Consider the following 14435-nt stretch of genomic DNA (forward strand, 5'->3'; position numbering starts at 1 on the left):
ATGCCCCTAATTTGTATTTGTTCAATAAACAAATCATTCGTTTGGAGACAGAAGGTCAATGCAGAAAAAAAAATAATTATGAGTGTATCCTTCCAGCAAATTGATGCATTGTTTTCTATGCATACACACAGACTTGAAGCTATAATTCTATTCTCCATCCTTTTCACACACGCATACACAAACATGTGCACACATTCATGCACCAGAAAACAAGTATTGTGTTGTCTCACAGGTAATGGTATGAATAAAAGGACCGAGTTTTGAGGTCATTCAACACTAATTATCTTAGCCTCAATCTCAGGCACTGTCCGAGCTATTTCTACTCACTGTTTCTGAGCTGTAGCAAGACTTTCTTTCCTCTTACCATCCTTTCTCTTCCTAAATTTTTTTCTTGAAGTGTCATCTCAGAGCCTTCTTACCTCATTACATTATGTCACCCATCATATATAGTTGCCCTCATCATTTGTTCATTCAACAAATATTCACCTACATTCAATAAACATTCATTAACGTTAATCTTCTGGAAAGCATTAAAGACTGTAGTAGGCAAGGTGGGTAAAAGAGGAAGATTACTCCCCAACCCCCAGTCCCCACCAAACACAGCTTAATTATGACTTAACTTGACAATCTACCTATCTAATAGGCACTGCATCAATATGACTGTAAGTCTACTTAAATGTATATGGACTCCAAACAAATTTATATTTTGCCTTATATAAGACTAAATGTACTTTAAAAATGTCCAGTTTTTTTTCAATTTTCCTGTCAGATAATCACAAATCCACAATATGTCTGTACATGGAGGAAACCATTTCTTAGTTATAATTTTCTATTAGTTTTCTTTAAAAATATGTTATTCGGTTTTGTAGAAAAGGTTTTGGGTACCTCTTCTGTGTTTTTCCGTTATCATTTCTCAAAATAAACTTTAAAACACTAGAGCGTAATGGGGAGAATGTGCAGCTTGAGAAAATAGCCTGGAAACTTAAATATACCCTTGCATTAACCATCAAGGAGACTCAACTAATGGTGGGGTAGAAATGTCTTCCCATCTATGAAGGCTGGGTTTGTGTGTCAGTTTTGGATACATATGTGTAAGTACATGCTATGGATATGAAGTGTGCAGAATAGGAAATGGACTATTGACCTTTCTCTGAGACAGATTAGATGAACTTTGGAATGGGACTTGATTCAGATTGTTTGGCTTCAACTTTACTGGGAATATTTCCCAGTGATATTGTCCAGCTACATCTGGGGATGATTAAAATAAAATGCCAAAGTGAGAAACCAAGAATTTTAAGGACCTGTTATGCAGGGAGTTACAGATTGCTAATTATATAGAAATCATAAAATCCTTCCCAATCAGAAACTCCCAAGAAAGATGCTCTTTAATTAGCTTAGATGGTTGTCATAGTTTTATTTTTAACTTTCAAAAGATTAAGTTGATTTCATCTCTTTCACACAATTTCTACAAATATTTGTTGCTTGAAATTGAAAACTATGGTTTATCTTTTACTAATTCTAGAAGCAGATTTAGAGGTAGCACAAATGTAACAGACAATAAGAGGATTGCTGTCAAAATAATTATATGCATTAAATCTTAATTTTTAAGAGTTGACTGTAAACATTATAAACTTCAAAGATGGTTCAAATGTTATTTTACAATGCCTTTTTTTCCCCTTAGTGTTCTTCATGGTTTTGAAGAATGTTATTTAAATGCTGAATAGAGGCACACCTGGATGGCTCAGTTGATTGTCTGCCTTTGGCTTGGGTTCAGGTCAGGATCCTAGGGTCCTGAGTTGGTGGGATGGAACCCTACATCATTGGGGAGGAGGGTGTCTATTCAGCAAGGAGTCTGCTTCTCTCGCTCCCTCTGTCCCTCCCCCTGCTCGTGCTCTCTCTCTCTCTCTTTCTCTCTCTCTCTCTCAAATAAGTAAAATCTTTAAAAACATTTAAAACGTAAATGCTGGGGGTGCCTGGGTGGCTCAGTGGGTTAAAGCCTCTGCCTTCAGCTCAGGTCAGGATCCCAGGTCCTGGGATCAAGCCCCACATCGGGCTCTCTGCTCAGCAGGGAGCCTGCTTCCTCCTCTCTCTCTCTGCCTGCCTCTCTGCCTACTTGTGATCTCTGTCCATTAGGTAAATAGATAAAACCTTAAAAAAAAAAAGAAAAAGTAAGTGCTGTAACTCTGTATCTTAGAAACCTAGATATAAACTTTAAGTTTATAATTCTTGAGATCATGTCATCAACTTCCCCTTCAATATTATATGTGTAATCTCTCCCTTTATCCAAATTATATTTAAAAATATTTTTATATTCACTTCAGTGAACACTGAATCACTTTCCTTCTTAGGTGATTTTAATGAATTTAAACAGGCACCAATTTCCTTTCTTTTTTTAAATAAATTCAAATTATTACAGTCATTTCTACTTTATTTTATTTATATAAAAGTACATATACCATAAGGGCTTCATTAAAATTGCATCATTTTCTAGATAGTCAAACTATACAATTTGTTTTTCTTCATCCTTTGTTATAACCCACCACACATTTGCTTCCACAAATTCTCATCACTAACCTTAGATGATGTTTGATTGGGTGTTTGTGGTGGGGAAGACACGTGCACTATCTTTAGTTGTAATTACAAGTACAATTACGTATTTCTCTGTGACAATGAAAAAGTATTGATTTCATTAATTTTAAAAAACAGTGGGTTTTGCTATAAAGCTTGTTTTATAAATACAAATGTGTTCCAACATGATTGATGTACAAAGGAACCATTTTTGCACAGTGCAAATTTTGTATATGTTTATGTACGATTTCATCTGTGGGAAATAGTAGATGAAGACAGAGAGCCTCATCCCACTGAATATATAAAATGTTCACACACACAAGCACACACTTCAAACACCAACCAACCAGCTACATCCCTGCATGTGTAATGAGGCATACCTATCCACATCAGCTGTTTCCATTTTCCCATCCAATTTCAGAGAAGCCCCTTCCAGAACCTGACTGGAATTCAAACTACAGCTCTTCCAGACCCACTATCACAAGTAAACTTTCAGAAAGTGTGATGGCAAAGGAAATGATGATGAAGTTATAAAACACTCTGTGGATCAGAGTGCCTCAATATTCATTTCTCACTCACTGACCACTTGCCATTTCTTAGTTCTCTAGGAACCCCTGACAACACAGGCATGCAGGCATTGCATAAAAGAAATGCATGGGAGTTTGAGCAATAGTAATGCAGCGGACAGAGAGTAGGTAATGCATAGAGGGAGAAAATTTGAACCCCCTTGGAGGAAATTTTAAAAAATTTGCGCAAGGAGATTTTTTAAGAATGTGTATCAGGAAACTCTTGCCGATGATACTTCAAGTACAAGGTTGAGGGTCATGGAAGATGAAGCTGAATGAGTTCCAAAAATGACAAATAACTTTAATAGCAACTGCCTGTTGTGCTCTGAATATATGGCCCCTTCATGATGAAACACTCATTTCATTTAATATGTATTAAAACCCCGTATGATAATTATGAGAACATTATTAACAAAGCATGAGTGAGTTAAATGACCCCTTTAAGATAATAAATTTAGCAAGATTGAAAATCATTCTGAAACAGTCTCTGACATTTCAAAGTCCATGCTGCTGACCACTCAAAAATCCTACCCTTTCGTTTCCCATCCCTGCTCTAGTCACACTGCAATCACAAATGCGTACTAAAAAAGAAGGAAAAGCAAAACTACATCACAAGAACAAACCCTATATGGGTATCTGTAGAGCTACAGAAGGGGCCACAAGCGTGAAACTAGTACTCGCATATGTAAAGGACCCACCATATACTAAGAAAATAATATGTGGTAAAAATTACTAGCATCCTACGGTATAATTTCTGATTGTATAGAAATAGGAAGTAGTTGCTAAGAAGATATGAGAGATTCCTCAAAGCAGCAATGTCAGATGAGGGTTTGTTTCCTATTCCCAAAAATGGATTTGTGATTAACAGCACAATACAAATTCCAGAAGGATTTAAGAGTGAAACCTACTTGACAAAGAACCTTATAAAATGGAAGAAAATGTGTGAATCTTGTTCAAGTATCTAAAAGGGAAAGAACTTGCTAAGCAGTAAATCATTGGAGAATATGGCAAATAATAATCATAAAAGGGATGAGCAACCCAGTAGTAGTAACTGGTAGTTGTGATTCTCTTCTCTACCTATGAAGTGATTTTTTTTTCACCTATCAATTGAGTTAACATGATGCAGCTCAAAAGGCTTGTGGAAACCAACACCTCATGTCCTGCGTATATAAATTACATAGTGTCAATGGATATCTTGTCAGGGGAAAAAAAAAAAAAAAAGTTATTTACCTGTTATTTTAACAGAGAGAAAATGAGATGAGAAATCTGACAAACGTGTGTTAGAGAATTATAAAGGTTTAAAAAAAGGATATTGAATAACTCAGCGTGAATACGGGAAGCAGCTACCCTCTGCTCTTGGCCACTGAAAGCGCGGCAACAGGGGGAGAGATTGGAGAAAGGAAACACATAACATTAGGGAAGAGGCCTCAGCTAACTCTGGCCCCCTGAATGGGCAAACAGCCTTCAGAGAAAAGTGCATTCCGGCTGCTTTCTGTATGTCAGAAGCTTACACGAGGGACCTTGAAGAGAACCGGGGACCTCAAAGCAGTGTATGGGCTTATTAGGACTGATACCTTTGAGGAATCCAATGAGCTAGTTCTGGAAGTGTCAAACAATAAAAACAGTATCAGATAGGGCGATAGGAACAGACCGATGGAGCCACGGTAATAGGTTTTGTCTAATGCCATGCTAACAGAAATGAGAAACAAGGAGCTTGTCCATCTACCGCCTGTCTCCTTCTTGTGTCCCTGTGGACAGAGTCTAAGAGGGAGTCGCTGTTAAAGCTGCCCTGTGGTTTGCAGAGACTGAGCCTGACCACCTGGAATCAACGTATAAATAAAGATGTAAACAGAAATTTGGAGCCAAGAAACAATAGCTTACAAATTACCAAATGTATCAAGTATCTGAAATCCTTTCTACTCCCTTCTAGGACTCCAACTTAAAAAAACAATTAGAAATTGGGGCGCCTGGGTGGCTCAGCGGTTGAGCGTCTGCCTTCGGCTCAGGTTAGGATCCCAGCTTCTGGGATGGAACCCTGAGTCGAGTCAGGCTCCCTGCTCAGCAGAGAACCTGTTTTTCCCTCTCCAGATCCCCTGTGATTGTGTTCCCTCTCTCTCTCTCTCTCTCTCTCTCTCTCTTTCTCTCTGTCGTAAATAAATAAAATCTTTTAAAAAATAATTAAAAATATGAAGAAAGGTATATGAACAACGACGTTTTTTCCATAGTTTTGTGTATAAGACGAAATATTTGCAAACGACCTAAATCTTTAAGTAGGGGGAAATAATTTTATAGGATAGAATAATTTTATAGGATAGAATACTATGGTCATTAAAAATGACAGCAAAGAATTTTTAGGACAGAGAATATTTAAGGAAAAGGTGAATATTCTACATTACGGTAAGGTTAGTATGTTGTAGTATAGAGTGAAAATACAGTAGATTATTGAAAATAGATTACTTCCCTCTCCGATAATAGCCCAGCTGTTTTTGTGTGGACAGGGCAACTCAACTTCATGGGGTCATTTAGAGCTTCATATTCTTTTATCTTATTATGCAGCTATTTATGAAGCAATTTTTCTAAAATGCTTTTCAGCTCTCAGGTGCAAGAGGCCAAAGTCCAGCAAATGCACTATTTTGTTGTTGTTGTTGTTGATGTACTGCCACAATATAAGGACGTTTGTAATGACTGCCATAAATACTCACTTAGGAGGAGCTCACTGGCAGTTCAAATGCTCTGCTCAAGTCTTCAGTGACACCAAAGAGAGATTTGCACGTAAGAAAAATAAGTGGGTAAGAAAGCTAAGTATCCTTCCAGATAGAAGGTTCTGTCTAACAAACTACAAAGTATTACTGTTTTAGAGGCTTTCTAAACTTTCCAAATTAATGATCAAGTTTTATTTACCTGGACCTTTAATAACTGAATTATCAAAGAATTTGGCTATATTTAATTCCCGTTCACGTTTGATACACCTAATATCCTTTTTACCCATATGTTGTATGTACGAAGTCTATGATGATAATTGACTGGGGACCAATATAGTTAATGTAGTTTGGAGACAATAATTAATGACCAATATGGTTAAAGTCGTTAAAGTTAAGACATGCAGGTTCAAGTGATAAAAACCTCCATCTGAAGAAAAATTTTTGCAGAGAAATTCCTAAGCACTGTTAAAAAAAAAAAAAACAGGTAGAGGGAAATATAAAATTTTGTTATAGAAAACAAACTTTTATTAGACAGTATGGGTAAGCACTACTGATTTTCTTTCTTTTCTTTATTCCTTTTCTTTGGATTTTTTTTTTTTTTTTGGTAACTGTATTTAAATTTTTTCATTAAATATTTACATGAAAATTACTTTTTTTAATAGTTTCTTCACTTTACAAAGTCAACATTTTCTGCCCATTGGGTTGTGAACCCTCTGTTCCTGACAAAAACCACTGTAATGTAAATTTACAGTATTATCTCTTCTGCCACCTCAGGGGGAAAAAAAAAATAGAAGTAGTAATCTAGAAAACTCTTCCTTTTCTTTCTTCATTTTCTATTTAGTTTGTGAAGAGAGTGTGAAATCTGATTTGCATAAATGTTAAAAGTGTGATTTGTGTAATGGTTTTGAAGTCAGAATGCCTGGATCTGGGTCTGACTTCACGCTTTCTGGCCATGTGAACTTGGGCTAGTAATCTAGTCTGCCAATGGATACGTTTTCCCTGTGAAATGGAGAAGTGCACCTCTTGCATGGCGTTATTGATACAAGTACATGTGTCTGTAATTGTGAAGAGTTTATTGCATAGCAAATTATACTAGCATTTTAAACATAAGTCTGAGCACAAGAGGAAGATATTCTTGTGAAATTTAAATAGTGAAAAACTGGAATGCAGAAAGGTGGCTAAAGTTACTTGAATTAAAATAAATATTTCAATAAAATATTTTATGGAAATATTTGGATTTTAGATCCAAAGACACAACCACAGGAAGCGCCTCTGGGTGGCTCAGACAGTTAAAAGCCTGACTCTTGATTTTGGCTCAGGACATGATCTTAGGGTCCTGGTATGGAGCCCCACATTGGGCTCCCCACTCAGCAGGGAATCTGCTTGTCTCTGTTTCTCTGCCCTTCTCCCTGCTGAGGCTTTCTCTCTCTCTTTCAAATAAAAAATAAAATAAAATAAAAAGAAATAACCATAAGAAATATCTGATAATTTATATTTATATAAATAAATATATTTATATTTATTTTAAATTTCTGGTTTATCTTAGTTTATACATGGGCTAAGAAAGATTTAAAACCACAAAATTCTGGATATAAACCAGAACTATACCATTCCTCATTTATAATCATCGGTTATATCAATAAAATATAGCTTTAATTGGGGAGCCTGGCTGGCTTAGTCCATGAAGGGTGAGATTCTTGAACTCAGGGTTGTAGGTTTGAACCCCACATTGGATGTGGAGATTACTTAAAAAGGATAAAGTCTTTAAAAAGCATACAAATAGCTGAAAATACATAGATAACTGTTGGCTTTTTAAGTATTTCATAAAGCTGTATGCCATTACTCCTTGGTAAATAATTTAGTTTCTGATGATGTTTAACCTAATCACATTTAACTCTTCATAATTCTTAGCATTTTAAGAAGAGGCTAAAGAAAAAAAAATAAGTAACACATAAAAAAAGCTTTCATATCCTTAGTGTCTCAAATTGGAAAAAAAAAAGTAATTTTTAATGTAACATAATATTGTTTGCTATTAAGTGAAATAAATTATTTCCTTTTGGCTGAATGCAAATGGGCATCACCTAAAGAAATTTCTCATGTAATTGTATCCCAAACTGTATGTGTCTTTAAAAAGTTATTTCTGAAAATAACTGTTGAGAACTCTTTATTATTCTCTATAATAATGGGGTTTGAATTTAAAAATATCTAAAAATTTTGGTATATTAAGTACCCCTTGTCAGTAGATTAACACAGGTTTTGACAAAATATTTCTTACAGCTTCTTATCTTTCTGTCAGATAATACTTATGCTGTTACCATATTGCTTTTTTTCAGACATATCATTAATCCTATAGAGCTAGTCTTTCTTAAATGCTCTTGAATTTAAAAAGAAACTTAGGGCATTAACACCACCCTCCAGTGGAAACTTTGTACTAAATTACCTGGCCCTTCATAAATATTTTTGAGGATTAAAATGCTGATGGGAAAAAAAAAAATTAAATACTGATGGGAATCATGTAGAGAAAAATTGTGGGGCACCTGGGTGGCTGAGTTGGTTAAGCCTCTGCCTTCAGCTCAGGTCATGATCCCAGGGTCCTGGGATCCAGCCCCTGTTGGGCTACCTGCTCAGTGGGGGTCCTGCTTCTCCCTCCTCCTGCTTGTGCTCTCTTTCTCTGTAAAATAAATAAATAAATAAATCTTTAAAAAGAGAGAGAGAGGGAAAGAAAGAAAATTGTGAACACAGGTCAGTTGCCTAGGAGAAAATGAAGAGTTAACGCCTTAGTTTTCTCAATGAACATTCTCAGTGTCAAAGACATCTTATCAGTAGAATAACATGAGAGACATGGTTCTATCCCATGAGGAAAGAAGTCATCATGTATTTATTGACTAGGCCCTCTTCCAAGTGCTTTAATTTAATGCTCCCAGCAGCCTTATGAATGCTATAACATTATTATATGGATTTTATTGATGAGTAAACTGGAACACAAGCAAGTGAAAATACTAACCCACGGTCACGCAGATGAGCAGTTGTGGATAGTGGCTCAAAGTATGCAGGTTGCCCCTTTGCCGCTAGGTGATGTTGCTATTCTGTTAGCCTGTGCTGTTCCTGTGTCTAGAAGTAGCAGTCCTCTTAGTCTACAGACTTGTGAATACAGTTCCAACAACCGAGGTCTTAACATCTATTGTATGTTTCTCAATCTTCCCAAAGACAACACATTATTTAATTTTATGAGGGGAGATATGTTAGGACTATGCCATGCAGTAATAATAAAAAAATGTATCTTCTTGTATCTCATTGCAGAATGTCCAGTAATTGTTCCTACCCTTCAGAATTCCTTTCCCCATCACTGGTGTTGACTCTCTGGTATTATAAAGAAATTATTAGATAGAATGTTTTAGGGTCTACTCCAGTCATGCTGTTGCCCTGCCTTCTGAATTGAGCTAGACACATATCTGGTTCCATTTACATACATTGGAGTTTCAAATTTACATTTCTCTATTGTACATATAATTCTGCCTTCATTCTCTTCTACAGTTGATGTGTGTTCTCCGTTTTAATGATCTGGTTTATCCATCATATACTTTTCTATTAAAAACTGAATCTAGGGGCACCTGGGTGGCTCAGTGGGTTAAACCTCTGCCTTCTTCTCGGGTCCTGATCCCAGCGTCCTGGGATCAAGCCCCATGTCGGGCTCCCTGCTTGGCGGGGGGCCTGCTTCCTCCTCTCTCTCTCTCTGCCTGCCTCTCTGTCTACTTCTACTTGTGATCTCTGTCAAATTAATAGATAAAATCTTTAAAAAAATAAACAACAAAAAACCTGAATCTAGACAAATCTAGAAACTGAGTTATTTAAATTTAAAATGAACTTTTTAAGACTTCTATTTGGCATGTTTCCATGACAAAATTATATAACTTGACACAATGAACATAAGGTTCAGCAGTTTTCACCAGGCAAACTTTGTTTACTTTCATAACTTAAAATGGGACCAACAGAGGAGTCAGATGTGGAAAGTACCAATGAACTTAATGTCAACCCTAGATTATCTATGGAAATATTAGGAATTTAAAAAGGATGAGCTAAGTAAAGTAACTATCAATGATATGTTTATTTCAAATATTTTATAAGCAGTACTTTTAGCCATTATAGCTTTCTGTGTTAATTTTTCTTAACTATTTTCTACTTGAATTGGAAGAACTTATTTTATTCAACTTATCTTAGATTTGATAAAACTGAAACATAACAGATTGCAGACTGAGAGTCTATCAGTTCTCATCAGATTTTTCTTTGAGTAACTGCTTTGTCCCTGAACTTGACCCATTTCTTATGCTGATAAGTTACTTGAGAATCATAATTTACAAAACCTTATCTCTTTACCTATAAACCTTGAGTGAATTTCAAGCTGGTATATCTAGGTGCTTGTCAGCTATGTCTACCTGGACATACATCAGGACTACAAACTATAAATGAATTAAACTGAGATATAAGGGACTTGTTTTATTACATTTTATTTTCCTTTCTCGTCACTCATTCACTTGGCTTAGACATTCTTCTAGACTTTTTCTTTTATTTTACCTCTTTATTGTTAAACTATCTTTGTAGAATATTGATCTGGTCTCTGCATTGTGTTTCGATTTTCTCCAACTCTTCTTTACTCTCATTAAGAATATAGTGTCCCTTGTCATTTCACTTCAAAGTCCCCTAATTTGTTTCCTGTTTCCCAGGCTGATTTCCCCGAAGCCTCTTATATCTGTTGAGCAGAAGTCCTGAAGTGGGCTTCAAAAGGTGTATGAATCTTTTGAAATTTATTGTAAACATTGCTATTTCCACCTCCACTCACATACTTCTACATATTCATACAGAGCAAGAATGACCCTTTTAATGTATAGCCTATCATGTCATGTGCCTCCTTACAATTCTTCACAATTGCCCAATCCTTGAAGATTAAAGTTGAATTTGTCCTAAATGTCACAGAAGCCCCTACATGTTCTAATGTTCAGTCTCTATCCATACCTTTAAGCATCCTCAGTAACACAAACTAATAGCTTCCTTTCTTTACTCCCTTATAATAAGTGTTTATGTTTCTTAAAGTTGATGGTCATATAATATACTTTTCCCCTTGACACTAATAGAATTTGCTATTAACTTAAATTTTCTGTATTGAAAGTACAACTCAAAAAAAAAAAAGAAAGTACAACTCATTTTCACCATTTCTTTAATTACCTTAAGCCACTAAATTCCATATTTTACCTGAAAAAATTTTATTAATTTTTAATAAAAGGCAGTATCTTCATTGAGTTTATCAACAGAGGCTTCTTTTTGTGCTTCTCTGCTAGCCCTTTGTACACAATTCTCTCTGTGTTATTCCCTAGATTTATAGGGGAATATATTCCTCTTCTCTTCCTTTAGCCCACTTATTAATTTTTCAAACACATTTGAAATGTGACTTCCAGATGTCCTCAGGTTCCCATTTCACTACTTTACAAAGACGGAAAGACGGACTGGAAGAATCAGCATTGCCTAAGAACTCAGAAAGGCAAATTCTCAGACCCCTATCAGATACTCTTACCCAGACACCCATATCCAGAAGGTAGAAATTGATTGCTTTTGGTTTCGGTTTTTCATTTTGATTATTTTTAGCTACTGTATTTACAATATTTGTACAGGCCTGGCATAGAGTATATACACACATATATATTTATACATACATAATTGAGATATACTGAATTTTCAGTAATACATATTTTCTTCTCCTTTTCTAAGGCAAAGTAACCATTAGAAAGATTGCACATCCAATCTTTAAAAAAAAAATTAAGATTTTATTTTCAAGTAATGTCTCTACCCAAGGTGGGACAGACTCACAACCCAGAGGCCAAGAATTGCATGTTCTGTTGACTGAGTCACCTACGTGCCCCAAGATTGCCTATTCAATCTTGATGTAAGTTTTTTTTTTTTTTTTTTTTTCCTGAGAGTTCAGTTACTTTATGAATGTCTGTATAAACACAGTGTTACATTCAAGGCATCACAGAAAACTGGCTGAGTGGACAAGGACTCAGAGTTGTTGGTATTTTATTATTAAAATATAGCCTCAAAAATTATGGTTTGATTCAATGAAACAGATTAGTTTAAAAAACTGATATTACTAAATTATATATATATTTTTTTAATTTAAAAAATTTTTTTTGATATACAGATATAGTGTTAACACAAGAAAGTGAGTTCATACTGGTGTAAAGATTTTATGACTGTCACATCATCCAGTCAGGGAACATACTGAGAGTGTCCCTTGAATTCACCTTTATTTCATATTTTTGACAATTAATTAGGAAACATCATTCATTACAAGATTATGTTCAATTATTTCAAAAAATTGCTCTCATTCATACATCTTTTAAACTACATTGAGTTCTTTGACTTTCATTTTTTTTTCAAAACTGAGCTAAGCTGATAAGTCTTTTATTATTTTATTTAATACTGACTATAATTCTCTGCAGCCATTCTTATTAGATAGTTATCTCTTATTAATTAAATGGGTAGCATTTACATTTTAAATTACTACAACAGGTCTTTTGATGATAGTGGTCTAATGCCCTAGAAGAATAAAGAAACTTTTAAAATAAGTGGAAGGTCATTATCATCTTATTTTTTTTAATACTAATGAGAATCATAGAAACTAATGGAATATTAATGAGGATTTTATGTCAATTTAAAAGTCTGGGTGAAAATATTATCACAATATATTCAAACGCTTTCACCAGTGCATTCAAAGACCACATACTCCCAGAGAATATCCTAGTGTTATCTCATTCAAAACACATAGAGAAAATAAAATGTAATTGTGTATAAAATTTTAAATTTGTAACTACCCAGGCAGTGATTTCAGGTTATTTGTCCCATTTTAAGTATTTTAACTGATATTTTTATACTGACAAAATCTTTGTCATCATCCTAAATAAATCAATAAACCAAGCATAATTTTGAAAAGAAATGAAAAGTGCTGTATAACTTTTGATTATTATTATTTTGATCTTATTATTGGTAAAACTGAATATTCAAAATATGTATTAACTTATTTAATTGTGCATGTAACATGACTAATTAGGGAGTAATAAATGCAACTAAAATAGTGCTCTGGCATAGAAAGTAAATTACTACTGTAAATGGATTTATAAGTGTACCTGTTAGGTGTATCAGCCACATTAAGGTGAGAACAATTATCCATTGGATTTTAATATAAGGTTAAAATAATTCATCAAGGGGCGCCTGGGTGGCTCAGTGGTTTAAGCCTCTGCCTTCAGCTCAGGTCATGATCTCAGGGTCCTCGGATCGAGCCCCACATCGGGCTCTCTGCTCAGCGGGGAGCCTGCTTCCCCCTCTCTCTCTGCCTGCCTCTCTGCCTACTTGTGATCTCTCTCTGTCTATCAAATAAATAAATAAAAGTCTTTAAAATAATTCATCAATATAAGAAAATTCAAATATAGAAACTTCATAAAACAGGACATTTAAGTAAATATATTGGGTAACATTCGTATATGTATACACTTATCAGTTATTTTAAACTAGAAAGTTATATATATATATATAAAATCTGAAATATATCATGATACTGAAATAGTTTACTTTTAATATTAGTATTGATAATATTAGTATTAATATTACTTTTAATATTAGTCCTGTGTTTGTTTCACTCAGGAGTAGCAACCCCATTCAAATATATGTTATTCACTGTCACTTAACCAACAAACACTGTAGTTATAAGTCTCATGAAATGTATTAAATTTTGAAATCTTGAAAGATACTTATGGTTTTAGGATGAGAAGGATACATAATCTATTTCTATAACTAATTAAATATTAAATGTAGTCATTCATAAATACAAATAATATTAACAATAAAGTTTTTAATGTTGAATTCACTGAACACCTACATAGTATGAAACCATTTGGTCTATTTTGTACAGATGAATTACTTGAGTCAGCTTTAATATATATTCTTGCTAATTTTACACTTATAACTTGATCTATATATCATAGTATTTATTTCTGTTACTCGTCAATTTAGTTTTGGGGAAAATAATTTTCACAGTGAAATTCTAAATCACTAATTTAAAAATTAAGAACATTTTACCCAAACTGAAAGATTAAGAAATCAGGATTTAATTCAAACCTTTATTGAAATTGATGAGTTTGACATTTAGGAAACATTGTATTTGAGTATCAATTCATACTGTAATTTTAAACTTAAGAATTTGTGACTGAATTAATTTTTCTTTGATTCACTGCTCCCTCTCTTTGTATATCTTCCCTTACCATCCGACAGAAACTTACACAAGGGCACAGATCACTTCCCATTAAATTGAGTTGTCTGCGTGAGCTCGTAACCTCCTCACTCGTTCTTCCTCTCCTCCTTCTTGTATCTCTTTCCCCATCCCTAGTACAGGTTTTGTGACACTGGAATAATCTAGTTCCTTTGGATGCAGAACATTCTGCCAAAAAATCAATTTGCTTTGGGGAGATTCATTTGAATCAAATTGATTTTTGGAAAATTGACCTAAAGTTATTTCTATCTGCTTACAAAACAAGTTGCTTAATTTTTTTTTATT

At 34.4% G+C, this 14435-nt stretch overlaps 1 protein-coding gene across 5 annotated transcripts in view; it reads left to right on the forward strand.

Moving 5' to 3' along the window:
• The window catches only part of CDH18 (cadherin 18), a 986019-nt gene that overhangs the window by 792860 nt on the left and 178724 nt on the right, over positions 1-14435 (forward strand). The window lies entirely within an intron of this gene.

The sequence above is a fragment of the Mustela erminea genome, chromosome 3 (genome assembly GCF_009829155.1).
Source record: "Mustela erminea isolate mMusErm1 chromosome 3, mMusErm1.Pri, whole genome shotgun sequence".
NCBI classification, from domain to species: Eukaryota; Metazoa; Chordata; class Mammalia; order Carnivora; family Mustelidae; genus Mustela; species Mustela erminea.